The sequence below is a fragment of the Sinocyclocheilus anshuiensis genome, unplaced genomic scaffold (genome assembly GCF_001515605.1).
Source record: "Sinocyclocheilus anshuiensis isolate Anshui unplaced genomic scaffold, SAMN03320099.WGS_v1.1 scaffold12, whole genome shotgun sequence".
NCBI lineage: Eukaryota > Metazoa > Chordata > Actinopteri > Cypriniformes > Cyprinidae > Sinocyclocheilus > Sinocyclocheilus anshuiensis.
Genome location: NW_015555713.1, coordinates 877,449 through 886,117, shown reverse-complemented (window position 1 = coordinate 886,117; position 8,669 = coordinate 877,449). Strand labels below are relative to the sequence as shown.

The 8,669-nt window shown below is 35.4% G+C and overlaps 1 protein-coding gene across 1 annotated transcript in view; it reads left to right on the top strand.

The window, feature by feature from the left end:
• Positions 1 to 8,669, top strand: part of LOC107672123 (ubiquitin carboxyl-terminal hydrolase 43-like) — a 66,628-nt gene that overhangs the window by 8,663 nt on the left and 49,296 nt on the right. The window lies entirely within an intron of this gene.

Genomic DNA, 8,669 nt, shown 5'->3' with positions numbered 1-8,669 from the left:
GCGGATGAGCTAAAACGTCACCCGAATCCGCAGCTTCAAATAAATGATCCACCCGCCAACCGCCCGCACCTGTATTTTTGTCTGATTTAGATAACCGCACCCGACCCGCACCCGATCATCACATAGGGTTCGTACGGTCATAAAAAACCTGGAAAAGTAATTGAACAGCAATTTCCAGGCCTATAAAGTTTTGTAAAAATAAATAAACTCAAAAAGTTTTTGAAAAGTCATGAAAATCTATTTCACAATTCTCTGTATAATAGAATTATGTTTAATCAGATCCTGAATTTCGTTGCGGGATTGCGCATACATCGCATTACTCATTCCCGCAGCTTTCGACTTTAAAATTACTGCAAATACTGCAAAACCTTTATTCAATATAGCGTGTAGGTTAGATGAGTAAATAAATCCACACAATGAAAACAGCTAAATCAGTCATTTGAAAACAGCGTTAGTGATTCAGCTGTACCGCGTCTTCTTTCACTCTCAAAGCGGCTTCACAACAGCGCATCTTTTCTGCACTACTGCACGCTGCGATACAAGACTTTTGCTCGGGTTTCTATGGGATTACAATTCTGCCACAATTCTGCGCGCGAAAGATCATATTTTGAGCGCGCAAAAGTGCGTTTTGCACAATTGAGAAAGTACTGTCGGTTTTGTCTTAAGTTAATGTAAACAGTTGCAAATTAAAACGCATGAGTATCAGTATTGGATCCGTGAAATAGGTCTTGTGACAGCAGCCTAATAAAGCTGTGCCGTCTTTTATTAATGTTAATCAAACAACAAAGACAGAGAAAATCCCTTACTGCTCTTGACTAAATAATGTTTTGTTGAATAACTTGTAATGTTAATTTACAGTTTGTTCAATTTCTGTAGCCTATTTAAAACACCTTCATAATTTAGAAAATGTAGTTAATACGTGCATCATTAATTATTTATTTTATCCACCCGCGACCCACCCGCAAAAAATCAGAATGCATTTTTTTATTACCCGATCCACGGATTATCCGCAGCGCCCGCGGATATAACCGCCATCCGCGCATCACTACCCCCCGGAGCCGTGTGAAGCACGTTTTATTATGAATACGCACGCTTTATTTGACGACTTCTGGACTGTTCAACTGCAACTGACTGCAATGATAGAGCTTGGAATAGCCAGGACAATTTTTAAAATAACTCCGACTGGATTCGTCTGAAAGAAGAAAGTCATATACACCTAGGATGCTTCGAGGGTGAGTAAAACACAAGCCAATTTTCATTTTTGGGTGAACTAACCCATTAATGACCTTTAATTTAAACGCTTTAAATACGTCAACTGTTTGGTTAATCAACCATCAACTGTTTCTTCAAAATATCTTCCTTTGTGTTCAACAGAACAGACTTCACATTTGAAGAGAAAGTATTTTAACATTTAAAAAATATACAAACCTTTTAGCACCCTTTATATTGTAAGTGTATGAATCACATTCTAAAACCTAGACAGTTCAAATCAACCACCTCATCCTAACACGCATATTCACTCTAAATCTTCTTTCTCGCTCCAGTGAGTAAAACATTTGCAAGCAGTTTCAGCAGATGCAGTTTTGCCCACTGCTTTCACTGCAGTTCTGGACTGACATGCATCTGAAGAGTTTGTCACTCATTCTGCCACGATAAGCTGTTACCTGTGTTCTCACTGTCATTCTGAGACATCATTACATTACTTTATCCTTCTCTTTTGGCATCCACATCTCTGTTTTTCCCACCCTCCATCTGCTGCTAGCTGGTTAATTTGTTCATTTTACATACATTTTATGATGAATCACTGACAACAGTTGAAAATTACTGTTTATTATTACCCAACTGCTGACAAAAAATTTCTGTGCAAACACCTGGTCTGCAGTCCAGACATCAGCAAGTCTGAACACGCAGCATTGACATGAAACACTGATTAAATGTGTGACGCAGGCTGAACCTCTCGTTCATGTGAACTGTAATTAGTAGTTTTGAAAATTACAGCATACTAGTCATCTGCTCCTAAAGGAAGTAACTCATGTTTTTGCTGTACTTCCAATCAATATCTGCCATTTCATCATAGTGTTGCTCAATCGCCATTAAAAAAAAAAAACACCTTTAAGCCCGGCGTACACGTTGCGATTTTTGCTGTCGTATGAGCTCGTATACGCAATTTTTTTTTTTCCATCGGGAGAAATCGTGTGGAAATCGTTGAAGTTTATTATTATACACTGCCCTTCTCTCAACTCAGTTCAATACATGTCATTACATCAGGGAACTTCATGCGATTGCTTCGGAATTCAGCAGGTCGTAAAATCGTGTCGTATATCACTGCGTCCGTACGATTTTCAGATAAACTCACTTGTGACGTGTGCGTGGACATACAATCCTCCTACCATCAGAATTCGCACCGTGTACGCCCCGCTTTGATCAGCCAACTTGCAGATTACTTGGAATCCACCAATAGAGTGCAACAGTTGGATTCAGATAGACAGACAGACAGTCAGTCAGTCAGATAGATAAAACAGTTTTTTTTTTTAAATAGTACTTCAAGTTAAATTAAACGATAATAATATGTTAAAATAATGTTGCCTTGTTAGCTAGCTGAAATAAGTTTGTTTATATTATATTAATTTAATAAATTTTATTTACCTGAATTATTTTAATTCAGTTTAATAACATTTATTTTATTTCATGGTTTTAGTTTTAGTTACTTATAATTATTAAACAGTTAGTTGAATTCCTTGATTCTGTTTTTATTTGAGCTCTATAAGATGAGGCATGTTACACCGGAAGGATAGCATTTCATTCATTTAATTAAAAAAAGTAACATATCAATACACAAATGTGTGGTAAGCGTTTTTTAAAATCAATAAGGTACTCCGCTTTGCTCCGTGCCTAACAATGCCTTTCAGCGGTGACTTATTCACTATACAGGACGGCCTCTCATACCTTAGCGCTTACTTACCCTGCTGTGTGCCATAAAGTTGTTAATCGATGGTATATGGTTCTGTTGAAGTCATCAACTTATTTTTTAAAACATGTTCAGCAGCCTAATTAATGGTGAAAGAACTACATTGCCCATGATTGTGCTAAGAAATTCCCACCAATAATTGTGTAAGTAAATTGCAGCAAAAGAACACTTTAGCACCCGCCCAATCCCATGAACTCTTAAACAAACTCTCTTAAACAGACTTTTTTAAATTATCTATGGGGAAAGCAAATGAAACAAAAAATAGGCTGCTAGAAAAAAATGTGTGGACACCGTTGCACAATTTGATCCTCAGCACCAGAGATTTCCGGTAATTACAAGGAAGTTCAGGCCAAACCGTCTCTCTCTGATGCTAGTTAGGTGGTACAGTATCATCCCATAGTCACTTTTATCCCGAAGCCCAGAGGTACGCCTTGGGTTCTGAGAGTTTGTGGAAGAAATGACTGAAAGTGCTTCAGCTGCAGCATAGGAGGAGAGAAGCTTTAAAAGCCACAGATTCATTGCGCTGTATACAGTGACAGGCCCTGTGTGGAATTTAAATGACTCCCACTCAATTGGCCTTCATACTAATGCAGATCATGGCGCGAATGTAATTCACATCAACGTCTTCCAAATATTTAGCTAGCTCCTTCTGTTGTCAGGATGCAAGTAAATATTGAGCTATATGAGGGAGACAGATTATTTCAGAAGGGTGTATTTGCTTGTTTGTTTGCACTAATAATAACTCCTAATTTTCAATACAAAAAAACAAATATTACAGTATGGTATGATACTACTTACACTAAAATTTGCTACAATGAGCAGTATACAACAGAGCACACTGCACTGGGTATTATAGCCCACAATGCAGTTGACACAAGCCGACCTTTCAGTGAACAGTGTGACCAGTGAACAGGAAACAATATAAATAATTAAATAATAACAATTATTTCAAATCATTTTTAAATCTCTTTCCTGGCTCATTATTTGATTGCCAAGAGTTAAAATTGTTTACACAAATTTCAGCTAAAAATGCTAAATATAACACTTTATATTTCCAAAATGATACGCATTTATTAATGGCATTTGTTAAATTAAGCATGCAATGTGATGAGGTTATGTGACAAACTTTGCAGTTGCGTAATGCAATCTAAATCACATAATGTTTAAATGAATGTGTCTAAAAAAATTAATCTGTAATTGTAAACCGGTAAATGGCTGTCTTCCAGGTCTTACTACTGGGGTCACTGACATAAGGGATAAAAAATGTAATAATGTACAGTATATTGAAAAGTTCTTGACTAAAGAAAAAGTGTATCTGTCCTCTGTCCATCTGTCCTCTGTTTATAAAATATCACATACTGTACATAAAGTCAAATATATGTCAGTTGTACCAAGTATTAGACTGTTTTACACATTTTTTAAATGATTTTTTTCTACAAAGAATAACAGTAAACAGTAAAGGCATCTCTGTTATTGAAAAAGATAACTGATGTAATGTTAAGCCTATATGGCTGATTTGTTTGTTTTTTTTGTAAATTTTAAGAGGCATATCTATTAGATGATATATATATGTATATATTTTGTAACTGTTTTGCCCTGTTGAATACTAAAACAATTTTTTTAGGTTTTAGGGGAGGTTTACACATTATATACTTTACAGCATGCAGTAAACAGTACGCTATACTCCGTTACACAGAAATATATTCTATGTTCAAAGAAATAAACATGCTTGATGTATCTGTGCAATGCAAACAACAATTTACAAAGAATGGCAATTAAAGACAGGCTACTGTCTTTAAATTATAAATTATAAATTAAATTAAATATTTCTTTGTCTATAATTATAGTATAATTATATATATGTCTTTAATTATATATTTAATTATATATAATATATAATAATAACCCCGGACCACAAAACCAGTCATAAGTGAAAATTTTTTGAAATTCTACATCATCATTGATGTATGGTTTGTTAGGATAGGACAATATTTGGCCGAGATAAAACTATTTGAATATCTGGAATCTGAGGGTGCAAAAAAAAAAAAATCCAAATATTGAGGAAAATCTCCTTTAAAGTTGTCCAAATGAAGTTCTTAGCAATGCATATTACTAATCAAAACATAAGTTTTGATACATTTGCGGTAGGAAATTTACAAAATATCTTCATGGAACATGATCTTTACTTAATATCCTAATGATTTTTGGCATAAAAGAAAAATTGATCCTTTTGAGCCATACAATGTATTTTTAGGCTATTGCTAAAAATATACCCAAGCGACTTAAAACTGGTTTTGTGGTCCAGGGTCACACACATATATATATATATATATATATATATATATATATTGATGGGTTGGTGGAGTTTTTATTGCGTTGATATTAGTAAAGTTGATTCTCTATTAACGAGTCAAAGTGATTCAAATGTTACAAATTGTTGCCTGATAATGCAAGATGCACTTGGGAAATTATCTTTGTTTGTTTATATGTGTTAACGGTGTCTTGAGATGAATAATCCATTTAATGACCTCTTTGTCTGGGAAGTTTATTATCATAGGCCACTTTGTATTAATTAAACATATTTGCATATTCTTCATCTGTAATGGAGCACTCAGTTATTTTGAGACATGGTATGTTCATGTTCTGCTTAGAAGATGGGATTTGGCAAATACAGTGGCAGATAGTGTTGGAGAATCGAGAAACGGTTCTTATTCAGCCCTATTAAAAATACAGAAAAAACAATGACATTGGATTCCGTTAATGCTAGGGATGTAACGATTAACCGCGAGCTGGTTGAAAATCGATTTAAATATGTGACGATTCAAATCGGTTGAGATGCTAAACAAATCGCGATTCAATTAGGGTATATGAATGTATGTTTGAGGGGAACTTACTGTCTTTCGGTGGTATTTTTTCTTTTCCTCTTGCCTCTGTATAATGCATTATAGTTCATAAGTGCACTGTGCAGAGCTGCTTTGTTTACAGCGGAAACCAAGGAAACGCTTTAAGCGCCACCTGCTGGCAGAGAGTGAATCTGCGTCTCATTCAGCTCGTCTGCTGTTTCTGTTTCATGCAGATATTTTTTATGCATAGTTTCACAAAACTGAAGTCAAACCATTCTGTTTTTGCTTCAGATTTCAAAATTGTACAATGTAATTTAGATCTTGAGATTAATGTGAGATTAAACTGCTCATGTTGCATGTATGCAGCATCTTTGTTTGGATCATGATTAAAATGCAGTGTTGCCTCTAATTTTAAATGGAAACAGCACAGACAAAGCCTTAGTTTGTTTATATGAATAGTGTGAATCGAATCGTGAAATCAAAATCGTGAATCGAATCGAATCGTGAGTTGGCTGAATTGTTACATCCCTAGTTAATGCTTCTTGTTCTTGCGTTCTTCTACCGATGTCAACGGTACAGCGTACTGAATGACAGACGAAACATACAGCGATGACTGTTATGTGCTGAATCTTTTTAGTGAATCAAGCATACATGCTCAATTTGGAACCACATACTAGCATACTACTCGTAGTATTTCTGCCATGGAAATATATGGTATAAGTATAGTACGCTAATATGCAGAAACAGAACGACCAGTATAGTCTAACTCCCAAATGAATGCCTCTAGTGAGACGGATCTTTTATACAACTCAAACAATGTAGTCCAACCGATTCCCTAAAGAATGACTCTTTTAGTGAACCAAACACAATCTACAAACTATAGTTTAGGATTGTGATTATCAGATTACTTTTATGCTCCCCCTAAAACAGTCATTTTAAAAGTCTGTGTATGCTCACCCCTTTTAAGAATTGTTTAAATGTGTTTATTATAAAAATGATCTCATCATCTGGCAATGGAATAGCTTTTTGCTTTTAGTATCATCTGCTACATTCTCATCTAATTTCTGGCTCAATGCATTGTTTCTTTTTGATGACAGCAACAACACAAGATTTGAAATTATAGTGACTGAGATCATTTGGGTTCTAATACCTGCAATTTTACTATCCGCGCTGACTTGGATCAGGTTGTCTTATTCTGTGTAAGTGGAGCGCTGCTGCTGCATTGTTTGTCTTCAGTAGTAAGACATGTGGGCGAACTGCAGCCCGAAGAGCTCAGAGTTAAAATGCTGAAGTCTCCACATAAGACTCTGACAGCTGCTGGAGATGAACAGGGCTTTCCTTAACACTAAAAATATCTCGAGCCACCTCTCTTTATTTGTGTCTCCACTTCACTGACATGGCAAGTGCCAGCAGGGAGAACATGAATTGTTTAAATTAAAAAAACATTTGTATTTATGAGTGTTGTAGATACTCTAAGAAGAATAGATTTAACTGTAGATAAACTGTATATTAAAATGTACCTTAATTATAGACAGACAAACAGATAGACAGACAGACAGACAGACAGACAGACAGACAGAGATAGATAGATAGACAGACAGACAGACAGATAGATAGATAGATAGATAGATAGATGCTTCATCATCAAAGCCATACAGGTTCTGAACAAGTCTATGTAGTGAGTTTGAAATCATTCTGTAAATGAGTGGCAAGGATGATGCAAAAAACTGCAATTGTGATTTTGTGAGCATCAGTTTCCGTAGCTACAACAATAATTCTTCCCAAGAGATGTTGTGTGCTTCCTCTTCCCTGTGACATCACTTCCTCTGAACATCCCTTGAGGCTCATTCAAGCAATACAGTGGCTAATAGCTTGATTGTTTATTATGTAATATTGTATGTATATATATATATATATATATGTGTGTGTGTGTGTGTGTGTGTGTGTGTGTGTGTGGTGTGTGGTGGTGTTCTGAAATGAGGAGGCAAAGTCCTTTTAAAAAAAAAAAAATCAAATGTAAATTCCTGTCCCAGTCACATGTTCTTGGTTAAATAAACATTACTTACACTACCAGAAAAAACAACAACAAAAAACGATTCTATTTTATATTTTTACATTAACAATGTAATCAATATTCTATTAAACCAAGTATGAATCTCATCGAGTTAGTGTTTTTAAGCATTTTATATTTATTCCAAAATAATATCTGAAGGCAGTAACAATTTAAACAATATATTTTATTCTTTTTAATAGTTAACTTTTAACTGTTTTTGAATTATTCGATTCATCAGTCACCAAAGCTCGGTAAATATTGGTCACAGACAGAGAATTACTTTAAATTTCACCAAGCTGATTACTCACTAAAAACTCCCACACATCATGTTTTCAGGCCATATTAAGTCTCATTTTGATGTAACAAAGTGATTATTTATCTAAGTGTGTGAGTTGTTTACTTACTTTTTTAAATGAGTCTTCCCATTAATGCCATATTGTTCATTCAGACCGATTCACGAATGCAGAATGTGCACGAACACAAGAGGCGGGATTTATCGCATGAACCAATCACAGCCTAACATAACAAGTCAGATCCAATCATATCGCGATGGAGGCATTGTCTCCTCTCACATGATTTCCCCCCATTCATCTCAATTACCCCCCACCAAACTCACCGCATACTTTAGGGGGTCTGTTAAAACTCAATGGGCTCAGGGGAGGCAAGAGAGACGCGGACTCCCGCTGTAACTTTACCTGCTGGTTTCTCTGTTGGACAATGTTTCTTTAGAAAAATGAGTGATTTATACACTTTTTAATTTTATATTTTGCAATATTGGCATTGTTTTATTTTGAGGAGACACTGC